General features: G+C 43.5%; 1 non-coding gene across 1 annotated transcript; it reads left to right on the forward strand.

The window, feature by feature from the left end:
* The first annotated feature begins 6021 nt into the window (after positions 1 to 6021).
* Trnaa-cgc (transfer RNA alanine (anticodon CGC)) lies at positions 6022 to 6094 on the forward strand. Its single transcript has one exon. It is a non-coding gene; the product is annotated as a tRNA-Ala (tRNA).
* Positions 6095 to 12743: the final 6649 nt, after the last annotated feature.

Consider the following 12743-nt stretch of genomic DNA (forward strand, 5'->3'; position numbering starts at 1 on the left):
TTTAGACAAAAATTCACTTTTAAACACATGAATGCAAGAATTATTCATTTAAATCAGTATACTCGGTTTCAGTAGCACTTTGGTGAAGACCTTGCTTAGGTTCGTGATCAGGATTGAAAATATGGTTCCGGACACGATTTCAGGTTTTATATGGTTATTATTGGAACAACTCACAAATTAATTGGTCTTTGCCCATATACATTACTTAACTGATTGTATGAAGTTTATAGAGCAGTGGCGAAGATTGGTGGTAGGTGACGTGGCGGTTGACTTTACTCACGGCTCTTGATGTACGAATGCTCTATAAAATCTTTTCTTGGCGTCGGATTTTCAACTTGTCAGAGCCATTCTATTATGCCGTGATTACCAAATAATAGCCAGATCCACATCCGAGGCAAATCCTTTATAATGCAGCTTCCAGTTGCCCCTCTTAGCACCGTCGAAGCGTTCCGTGCTAAGGCCAGCGACATACTGCGTGTCGTCCACACAAAGGAGCCGCTCAGTTCGACCGCCAACCCCACCTTTTACATCGTGCCATGCCAATTCCGTTGCGGAGGGACTCCCTACAGCTTTTACATGTTACATATATAATTGCCCTAAGCATGAACCAGCTTTTAACAAACATTTTCTTTTTATGATCATATGCATGTTATAATAATTTACAATTTCAACATATTCTTTTCCTTTTTTCATATATACATTACAAAACTCTAAATTTCTTGCCCTAGATCAAGGAGTTTCAACAACACAGGATACACACTTCATGAATTGTAAATACACATTTACATAAGATAAAACTACTCCTAATCGATATAAGTGTTACCCGCTGTCATCATCGCAACAAGGCCGCACAAACCTGTCCGACCTCCCGCTTGCTGGCAGGATTCTCAATTTGTCTCAATCATGGCTTAATGCGCCACAACATCTCTTGCACGCTGAAAACTGCAACCGTCCTTCAGTTTTGCTTTCTTCATTCACTCCACATGAAAACTAGGCTTATCCTGTCTTCTCGGTTCTCTTTACTTTTTCTATTGTTTTTAATATATAATATTTCATTCTTCGAAGTACTTCCGAGTTTTCTCTTTTGTGTGTATCTACGAATTTTTCTGATTTATTAATACACCTTTATACAAACTGAAGTGTTCGAAAATTATATGTCCTCATTTTACAAATCTTTTAAACTCTGGTTATCGTGCAGTAGAGCTGATATTTAGCTTATTTTTGCTAGGTGTACTTTCTCTCTTCACTCCGTTTATGAGAGTATCCCTTCGACTTCCAGCCTCTCTCTCTCTCTCTCTCTCTCTCTCTCTCTCTCTCTCTCTCTCTCCCCCCCCTCTCTCTCCGCCCTTTCTCTAGACGTCCACTAGAGTTACACACACGTAAACCCCCCAAACCAAAAGGTCATAGCACACTAACTAAACACCGAACTGATGTTTGAACGGAATATGTGCAAAACTTGCTATAAAACGAATCTTCAATCACACAGGATGAATGAGTGCAATCCTTGTTCTTTCTTCTGAATTCTTTGCACAGCTGATAGTTGAGTTGCTCACTGCACAACGATAACGCCGTCACAGTTAGTGCATCATGCTATATTTGATACTGTCCGCAGCTCGTGGTCGTGCGGTAGTGTTCTCGCTTCCCACGCCCGGGCCCCCGGGTTCTATTCCCGGCGGGGTCAGGGATTTTCTCTGCCTCATAATGACTGGGTGTTGTGTGATGTCCTTAGGTTAGTTAGGTTTAAGTAGTTCTAAGTTCTAGGGGACTGATGACCATAGATGTTAAGTCCCATAGTGCTCAGAGCCATTTGAACCATTTTTTTAAATATTTGATACTAGATGAGCACCCGGCGTCAACCACGTATGCTCCCTCTTCTCTGCACCTTCCTACATTCCCCATTCTCTGACTCCTCCTACCCCTCCCTCTGTCCATCTGCTACTACCCCCCTCTTTCTCTCCGTCTGCTCCTCCCCCTTCTCTCATTTCATTTGCTCCTCCCCTCTCTACCTATCTGCTGTTTCTCCCTCTCCTCCTGCTCTTCATCCTATACCTTTAAGTCCATCTACTCCTGCCCTATCTCTCTCTGTCCATCTCATCCTCCACCTCACCCTTCCCATCTGTTCCTCCCCCCCCCCTCTCTCTGTCCATCTCCTACTCCCTCAATCCCTGAACATCTCTTTATCTCTGTGCTCACCTATTCCTCCTTCCTCTCTCTGTCCATCTCCTTCTTCCCCCTCCCTCCCCCACCACCCTCCCCCGTCTCACTGTTTGTCTCTTTTCACTTTCCCCTCCCTATCTCTTTCCATCTCCTCCTCTCCCCTTCTCTCTCATATTATCGCCCCAACCCCAGCAGGACGTTACTGGTTTTTACCCTGACAGTGTCCGTTCTCGGTAGCTGAGTGGTCAGCGCAACAGAATGTCAATCTTAAGGGCCCAGGTTCGATTCCCGGCTGGGTCGGATATTTTCTTGGCTCATAGACTGGGTGTCATCATCATCATTTCACCCCCACCGACGCGCAAGTCGCCGAAGTGGCGTCAAATCGAAAGACTTGCACCCGACGAACAGTCTACCCAGCGGGCGGCCCTAGTCACACGACATTTACATTTAACTTCACAGTGTTACCCTCTACGTAGCAGTCCGCAGCTCGTGGTCGTGCGGTAGCGTTCTCGCTTCCCGCGCCCGGGTTCCCGGGTTCGATTCCCGGCGGGGTCAGGGATTTTCTCTGCCTCGTGATGACTGGGTGTTGTGTGATGTCCCTAGGTCAGTTAGGTTTAAGTAGTTCTAAGTTCTAGGGGACTGATGACCATAGATCTTAAGTCCCATAGTGCTCAGAGCCATTTGAACCTCTATGTAGCAAGTAATATTTGTACAAAGCCTGGTTGCAATCGATCCAGGGGCTTAGGTGATTTGAAACGTACATACACACAAACAAACATAAATACATCGAATTTTATAATAAGCTCAAAAACAAAAACAAAAAAAAACTGTCACTCCAGTAATAACGCACAGATGACTCGCTAAGCCTTCAGAAAACGAGTTATGAGCTCAACTGCGCACGCACTACCTCAAAGTGAGCATAAGGCATTAGCGGTCACTGAGATATTTATGTTTCATGCGGGCCGGCCGGGGTGACCTAGAGGTTCTAGGCGCTACAGTCCGGAAGCGCGTGACCACTACGGTCGCAGGTTCGAATCCTGCCTCGGGCATGGATGTGTGTGATGTCCTTAGGTTCGTTAGGTTTAAGTAGTTTTAAGTTCTAGGGGACTGATAACCTCAGAAGTTAAGTCCCATAGTGCTCAGAGCCATTTGAACCATTTTGTTTCATGCGGACATCGTACGTAAACATAGATTAATGTAAGGACGTAACAGAGCGGCAGAAAGGGCAATCGTGTTTCCCCATGCGCATCGTCATAGGGTGTATGAAGTTCCTGGATTTGTTGGTGTTTCGCGGTGGGCTGTTGAACGTGCCTACAAGCAGTGGTGTAAGACACGTCCCCACGAAGCACGATGTCGAGAAGCGTTTAACAGCTTGTGAATCAAAATCGTTTCCAAAGCCGACAGGAGTTGGTGCAGGCAGTGAATGAAGGTGCATTCCAAAATTTTAGCGGGAGAACACTGCGACGGGAACTGCATGCAGTGAACATTTGGAGTCATCACCTCACAAGAAGCCATTTGTCACACAGATAGATAAAGACGACAACAGCGAAGTTCATCGGGGTGGCAGAATATGTGTTTGGTTTTCTGAACACTGGCCCGCCCTATGACATCTCGACGAAATGGCAAAATCACTGGGATATGCTGGAACAGGGCGTAAAACGCCGACATCAGTATTCCCATACTTTGGAGGAACTGCGCTGTGAAATCTTTAGAGAATGACTTGAACTTGATGAGACGTACTTCCTAGCCAAATACAGGCTTATCAAGATCAGGGACGGAAATACACGACATTAAATTATGCTTGTAATTATTTCTCTGGAGATGACAATTTTTTGTGCGGGGAGCCTATGTATGAATTATTGAATCCCCTAACTAAGGAAAAGCTGTAGGGCAATTTAAAAGATCGCAAAATATAAGTCAAGACAGATTGACAGATTTTTATTTTCTCTAATGACTGACATAAACCATAATAACAATTAACTGAAAACTAAAACTCAAATAAAATTACTAAACAATGCTAACACTGTGGGGAATACCAAGAAGTGTGGAAGACTGTAAGGAGAAAGCGAAACAAGACCAACTGACATGGGCAGTTCGTGAAATCGAAGTTGACGAAACAAGGTGTCACAAATTACAACCAAATCAAGCAACACAAGTCGAATAGCAAAGCAGGAGAGTAATGAGCTGCTGAGGTGCTCAGAATATGGGTCGTGCTACAGCGATTGCGACACTTGATTTTCACCAAAAGCAGCAAACTGTGCACCGATCAGCTTCAAACGACGGCTGATTGATGAGTGACTCTTACGGAAGATGGCGATCGGATGGTCATGAAGCATAGACGTCCCTCCACAATTCTCTGCTTTAAAAAAAAAACTGTATGTGGAGGAGACGCCTCAACGTTGTTGCCAATATGACGTACGCTTATTTGTTGAAAAAACAGGGGAATGCAGTAGAAACTTGGCACTCCTGGCAAACGAAATGTACGTGAACTAATAAGAGGGTGGTACTGGGATGGAGCAGTGTCCGATCAGTTGGTCAGCTTCTTCGCGCCAAGCACTGGGTACATTATATTGTGTAGCGAAAGCAATGGACCTTCCCACATGGTCGGGCGGCGTCTATGTGTCTCCTTTTACGTCCGAAAAGAACAGGCAGAAATATGCTCGTTTGTTCTCTGGGGTGACAGTGGTTGCATGACGCCTTCCACTCTCTTTCAGGACAGGTGCAAGCTCTGTTGACAAAAGCACGAAGCAGGCTTCCACTTCCATGAAAACTGCCCAGCTGCCAGATGACCTTCGCCCTTAATAGTGAGATCCACTGATCGCCTCCTGCCGACAATAAGGGACCAAGAGATCACAGTGGGAGAGAAACACAAAGCTTTCTGATACGCCCGCTAAACCCGCTGGGCAAAACAGGTAATTAGGATTGTGGAAAGGGCCAAATAAGTTCTAATTGTAATTTATTGTAATTTAATAATACTTTTACAATCAAAGCGGCACAAAGCCGGCCCTTTACAGAATGCAACTCTTCCACGGCTGCAGGCCTCCAAACAAGAAATCTTAACAAATCTACAAGATAAAAAACACAATTAAGATAGCAATAAAATAATTACCAAAAAGCATCACAGCAAAGTAGATAGAACAAAGGCCACCATTAAGTTTCAAAATTTTAGAATCTATTACCATAGACTTTTAAAGGCAGAAGGCCACAATGTTTAAAAGCAAGAAATCTTAGAAATCAACAAGATAAAAACGCAAATAAAAGGCAAGAAAACTAAATAAAAAAAACATATCACGGCTAAGTGGAAAGCCCCAAGGCAATGCAGACAGAGCAAAGATATGCAAGGTGCAATACCAATGCCTGAAGGCCACCATTAAGTTTCAAAATTTTAGAAAATATTATCACAATCTTTTAAAAATCGTAGAGGGAGACCGAGAGATGAATACACTAAGCAGATTCAGAAGGATGTAGGTTGCAGTAGGTACTGTGAGATGAAGAAGCTTGCACAGGATAGAGTAGCGTGGAGAGCTGCATCAAACCACTCTCAGGACTGAAGACCACAACAACAACAACAACAATCTTTTAAAGGCAGAAGGCCGCAATGTTTAAGCTTGGAAGATAAATTAAAGAATTAATTTTGCAAAATTTTTAATAAAAACGAAAAATAACCATAAGCCTTAAATTTTAAGCAGCTGAAAGCAGATAATTAATCACTGGTGGCTCTTAGAAGCCTCCAGTGAGATTGGTCTGCCCTCGTTCACTTAGGCGAGACAGGTGGTGAGCCCAGCTACACTTGATCCGTCGGAACCCAACCTGGGGACAGCCACGGACCGACCGAAACAACGACTTGCTTCCCACCAGTCACCGGGCGAGGTGGCGCAGTGGTTAGCACACTGGACTCGCATTCGGGAGGACGACGGTTCAATCCCGTCTCCGGCCATCCTGATTTAGGTTTTCCGTGATTTCCCTAAATCGTTTAAGGCAAATGCCGGGATGGTTCCTTTGAAAGGGCACGGCCGATATCCTTCCCAATCCTTCCCTAACCCGAGCTTGCGCTCCGTCTCTAATGACCTCGTTGTCGACGGGACGTTAAACACTAACCACCACCACCACCACCACCACCCACCAGTCAGTACATGAGAAGGTTACAAACGTAATAATCTACAATGGAGTATGTATTAGCTGTTAATATTACACGCCATGTTGGACAGCGACAACAGGTGAGAAAAGGGCGCTGCTGAAATTACGTTAGAAGGATGTAGGTTGCAGTAGGTACTGTGAGATGAAGAAGCTTGCACAGGATAGAATAATTAGCCTGAATAACCACCTTCATCACCATGGACCGCTGTGGAACGTGCAGGAAGAGGTTTAGTGAGGTCCTGGAACGTACCATCAGGAATGTGGAGCCATCATGACCCCAGTAACATGGCCAGGTAACCGGAACACTAACGGTCACTATGCAGAAAATTCCACTGGTGCACTCGAATTGTAGTCAACCAAAATGGCTAATTGCACCGCATGGCCGCTGAATTTCAGCAATAGAAACACTCGGTGTTGCTCACAGGAAAACCTCCCAGACAGCAGACCACCGAAACGAACCAACACAACATGAATGGACGTGGCTTGGGTAGTTGAAACCACTACTCAACTTTGACGTCCTGGGTCGGTGAAGCACGAAGCTCGTAGCGATCGGACAGCTCCACACACTCTCCAACACTGCGCAGGGGCTGCCAGTGGACCCACTCGACTGCACCGTGCGAAGATAACTTCCCTCGTCCGCAACAACCGACCGACTGCCCTCAGAATGCCGATAACATCTAAAATAGTCGTCAGTGGAAATAACCCCAACTACACACACAACCTGACAAACACTGCACGAAGAACTGAACGATTCCCAACAGTAACTACGCACGCACGAACACAAATCGGGAGTCGATGCACACACACACAGCCAACTCATGAACGATCGGCGAGCCAAAACGCGTCGACCGACCGACGATCCACCAAGACCGTGGCCCGGCTCAAGTGATGCACGGCGGCAATGGTCGGGCGAGCCATGTCGACGCAGACCTCACTGCTGCTCCAACCCGACTGCACTATTACCGCATTGCAACTCCCCGACTGGCAGGTCCAGACTGCGCTCCAGACGCTTTCCAACTGACTGGCAGACCCCAACTCGCAACTCGAACTCACTGACGACAGACAACGACCAGGAAGTAATAGCAGTCGAGCAAAGATACTACGAGAGGGGATATATTGATACGCGCTGCTAGCGCCGCTCACGGTCAGGCAAAGCAGCAACTCAGTGACAGTAGTAACTAAAATTAACGTAGTGAGGTGGAAGTACGTTAAAAACAGGGTGTAAGATACATGATGGCGGGAACACGAGCCTCGCACGGCTCACATTCCTCCTAGCAAGTGTGCACAGTAACTCTAAATACACAGTCCACCTGTCAAAAGCCTGAATAACCACCTTCATCACCATGGACCGCTGTGGAACGTGGAGGAAGAGGGTTAGTGAGGTCCTGGAACGTACCAACAGGAATGAGGAGCCGTCATGACCCCAGTAACATGGCCAGATGCACAAGGTTTCACGTTTGAGGATCGGTGGCTACGTACAGATCACTCGAGGAGTTGACCTACATACTTCCGATTCGCTTTAAATATGGGTAGTTGTAGAGGTGTACATGGTCCCTGAGAATAGATGCTTACTTCTGTTGATCCATTGTGCCTTCCAAAACAACGAAATCGTCCAGGGAATACCACGAAAACATTCCCCAGACCATAATGCCCCTCCTTCAGCATCGATTCTCCCAATGATTGTTGCATGATTTTGCTTTCAGATGTTTCACACCGTAAACGCCGACAGCCATCGGTCTGTTGGAGTATAAAACCTGATTTGTCAGAGATGGGTAACTGTCGCCAGTCAGTGGACGTTCACTTGCGATATTGGCGTGGAAATTCCAGGTTTCGACCCCGCTGAACAGCGGTCAGCACAGGTGCATGAACCAGGCTTCAGCCATACGCAGCAACTTCTGCTGAACGGTAGTTGAGGATACACTGTTGGTAGTCTCTTGGATCATCTGTGCGGCCAGTTGCTCAACGATTGCACAACTATTCATCTGTACACATATCCGCAACCGTCGTTCAACACTATCTATGGCCCGTGATACACCACGATTGCCTCGGCGCCGGTTTTGGATGGCGCCATTTTGTCATACACACTATACTTTACTCGTGGCGGCACGCAAACTGTTTACGAACTTAGCCGGTTCGTAAATGCTTCCAGCAAAAGCCAATTATCATGCCGTTTCCGACCTCAGATAAATGGCTTCATTTCCGCATAACTCCGACAGACTTTATCAACCCTCCAGTGCTAGAACCTACCGTCTATGACTGGTTATTCTACGTTGGGTCCAGCATAGGCGGTGTCACGTTGAAGTCCCTGGACCGTGTACAATTAACCACGAAATGGTGGCAGAAACTAATCAATACGGCGTAGGAGTATGTGACAGTAACGTCACAGAACAATGGAATCCAAAATTTGAAAAAAAAATTAAAAATATCTCACATTTAAACATGTGACTGCTGTCTCCCAAGAAATGTATTTGCTCGTATTACCCAGGACCTACAATACTCAGGACCTACAATAAACCCTTGTAAATCGTGGCCTTCCAATTTATGCAGGATTATTTGAATACAGACGAGGAAAGTCCACTTTATCCGAAATGTTAGAATCGACACAACACTACATGCCATGAGAGGTTGTATCTAAAAATCACACACGCAATCTGTATGAAAAATACACACAAATTCTTATGAGATCTCTTAACACGTCTTGAATCAACCGTCGTAAATGTTTGGCTATACTGATTTACGGGAAACTTTCCACTTCTTCACAGTCTCTCTCTGTGTTGTAAATAAACAAGTTGGATATGGTACACGACATATAGGATAATATACGACAGCTTCATTGAGCATCAGTGTCGTATCATGATGCAATGTTTATGATCCAATAGGAGCCCGTGAAGATCATTACTACCACTGCAGAGTGAATGGCACCTCTAGTGGCGTTACCGGTTCGCGGCAGGGTGTAGAAAGTGTGCATAAAGCTGCATCACGTACACTGTCAGATTATGGTTTAAAGAATTCACTGAGATGTAACAGTAATAACTCTCTCATGGAAAGTTATACTTGGACTTTCATGGAGTCAGGAACTTATGAAGTATGAAATTTACTAGGGAAGGCGATAACTGGTACGGAAAACAACACGTTCAAGGAGACTGGAAGTTAGAAACCGCATAAAACTTGCACTTAATAAAACTTACGCCTTAATAAAACTTAATAAGTGGATCATGAAAAAGATCCCGAATGCACCAAAGTCAGTGCCCTTTTAATAAGGAATATAGCATAATTAAATTATATAACCATCATCACTGGCCACACAGTATTTTTTTTAGTATAAGTGCAAAGTTTTCGCTCTTACTTATAGCCGGTAAACATGCACATTACTTGGCATTCGTGTTTTTCTGATAAAAATACCGTCTGTACAGTATGTAGATTAAATTAAGGTTCACTGGCGAATAAGTAACTTCTCCTGAGATTTCTCGTGCAGCCCAAATTTCTGTTTGAAATTAGTTACAAACGATTTTATTTACACCATACCAACCCTATATCTTAATACATTTTCGCTCTACATTTCGTCTCAATTGATATTATGGTAGTGTTCACCAAAATCATGAAACATTAGTAAGTGACAATCTCGTTATGGGCATGTTGGAATTGCCATGGTTCATCTACGAACCATTTGCTTTCTTCACCAATCTTGATGTCTATTGCACCCTCAGCAGAGTCATACTTATGTGTTCGACTCCAGTCTGTTAATTGATCCCTGTCTTAATTTTCGTATTTGTCTTCAAACCACCACATGAATCTCTGCATTGTTAGCTAAGCCATCCTTAGGTTTTGATTGGTTTTTGCAGTACGAGAACATATATCGTTGTTGAAAGTCAGAATTCATAATGCTCGTAGACTGTTTTCCCGACATACACACAGAAATACTCGCTCTAAAACTGAGTTTTCCTAGGTAGCTTCTTTGTCTTCAGTTTATTTATGTTAACCGTCCATTGAGAGGGCGCCTTCAATAGCGCTACGTTGACAATCTCTATGAATTCACTGTTAATTGGTAATATTTTCTTTCAATTTCTTGATTATACGTAAAATTCTTACTTTAAGTGATCCTCGATCCTTTTCTAAAAAAAAAGGTTCAAATGGCTCTGAGCACTATGGGACTTAACTTCTGAGGTCATCAGTCCCCTAGAACTTAGAACTACTTAAACCTAACTAACCTAAGGACATCACACACATCCATGCCCCAGGCAGGATTCGAACCTGCAATCGTAGCGGTCGCGCGGTTCCAGACTGAAGCGTCTAGAACCGCTTGGCCACTACGGCCGGCTGGTCCTTTTCTACACTATGAACTAACTGTGTTGTGTTATCAGCGAAACGAAGATGATTCAGATCAGTTAGTTCGGGTGTCTCTCTTGAGAGTCTTCAGTCATTTTTTTCTTTTTTTTTAATGTACATGCAGATCCAGTTTTGCAAAGTGTAGCTGGAGTCCGACCAAAAAAATACTGCTCATCACGTCTTTCACGCAAAGCTCAGTGCCAACGGAATGTGTAGGTTTATTTGACGTTAAAAACAAAATTAATTTTAAAAGCGAAGTTTAAATGGTCACTCGACAGAGCAGTCCCTAATTAGTGTAGTGCGATATTCGGGCTAGACATACTGAAAAGTCCCCTTAGAAAAATTGTACATGACTGTGCTTAAACTGACACACAATATTTTTAGCGCCACGCAATCTGACTTTCAGTAATCCCTACAAGAGTATGGCCGTGACTAAATTAACCTATACGTTTCACAAATCACTTACCTCACAAAAATCTTCGTTACTCGAAATACTGCAATACAGCGAGCGCCACTACTGCCAGCTAAATAAAAGATTCAAACTACGGAAGGCACTAACTACTGATAGGCATAGTTAGCAAATGAAAGATTTTAATAGAGAACAAACAATGTATTTACCTTAATAGACATCAAAAGTCATAATATATGTAGCAGTTCATGACATCCAGTCTTACAAATTTCAAAACTCCGCCATTTCTCTCCCCACATCCACCACTGCTGGCGGCTCACCTCCAACTGCTCAAAGCTATGCGCTGTTAACATCCAGCTGCCCAACACTACAATGGCAGACAACAATGCAAACTAGTCACAGACTGCACACAGCACAGCCAGTGATTTTTCATACAGAGCGCTACGTGGCGTTACCAATAATAAAACCTAAACAGCCTACTTACATAGCCACCATGCTCCCCACAAAAAATTTTACAAATTGTTTTGGGCACTGGCCAATACAGATTTGAAATTTTTTCATAATTACAGTAAGAAAGATATCAAATGCACACACTTATTAATACAATGTTCGTCAAAAGCTAAAATTTTCTCACAGTCCATAAAGCCAGTCCTTATCATTCATCACAGTAAAATTGCAGTGTTTTTTTTCTCAAAGTCTGAGCAATAAAAGAAAATGCACACGGAAGTAGTGGATTTCCATGCAGTCTTGAAGAAGTAGTGTTGTCCTTCCAACGGAAAGACAGTGCTGACTCTCGACATGCAGACAGGTAATTTGCCACAGCAGAGGAAACTCACAGCAGAGTTATTCGACGTTTTGAAGAATATTGGTAGGTAGGTCATCACAGAGCAGACACACTATAGTCTTGGTAGAGAGTATTGTATAGTGGGCCACCAAAGGTGCAGACCCACTGCAGTCCTTGTAGAAATAATGGTATTGATGGATCATAGTAGTCCTTGTAGAGATGGCCAGCAGCCATCTGCTGCGACTGTTCAGGTGCACAATCACCATCGAAGAGTCTTGCAGACAATATAGCAAGTCCATAACCACCACTTGTGCACTCATAAAGTTTTTGGAATTGTCCATAGAACCAGCAATGCTGTTATCCAGTCCCTTGCTGAATTATTAACACACATGCAAACACTAACAGTCCCTACTTCACATATATTGTCCATGTACTATGACCAACAGAAACGTGTGCAGCGAAATGTAACTTACAAATTAATAATATGATGAACTGGTGTCAATTACAATTTTGTAACATAAGAATACAATTACAAAGGTACAAAATACATCATTAAAGAACGTAACAATACAGATAACATCTTTAGTACAGGCTTTACAAAAGAATCGAAATAACATATACATCAGTGCTACAGGAATTATGACATGAGTACATACATAAAAGATCAGAATAACTTTCGAAACATCAACTTCACACATGAGCATTAAAACAGAACAGAATAAATAATGTCTAAACATCTTTACAAAGAAAATAACATATTATCAGAAAAATTCTACAACATAACTCTTATTAGCTAAACACATTAAGACAGGAAAAACGCAAATTCACATAGTGTAATAACACAAAAATACAGGACAGGGTTTGTTTTCAGTGTGACATTTGGTACTGCAGTCCACCCCAAAATTTCATTCCATATATCTTTCCTCTTAT

The sequence above is a fragment of the Schistocerca cancellata genome, chromosome 5 (assembly GCF_023864275.1).
Source record: "Schistocerca cancellata isolate TAMUIC-IGC-003103 chromosome 5, iqSchCanc2.1, whole genome shotgun sequence".
Taxonomy (NCBI): domain Eukaryota; kingdom Metazoa; phylum Arthropoda; class Insecta; order Orthoptera; family Acrididae; genus Schistocerca; species Schistocerca cancellata.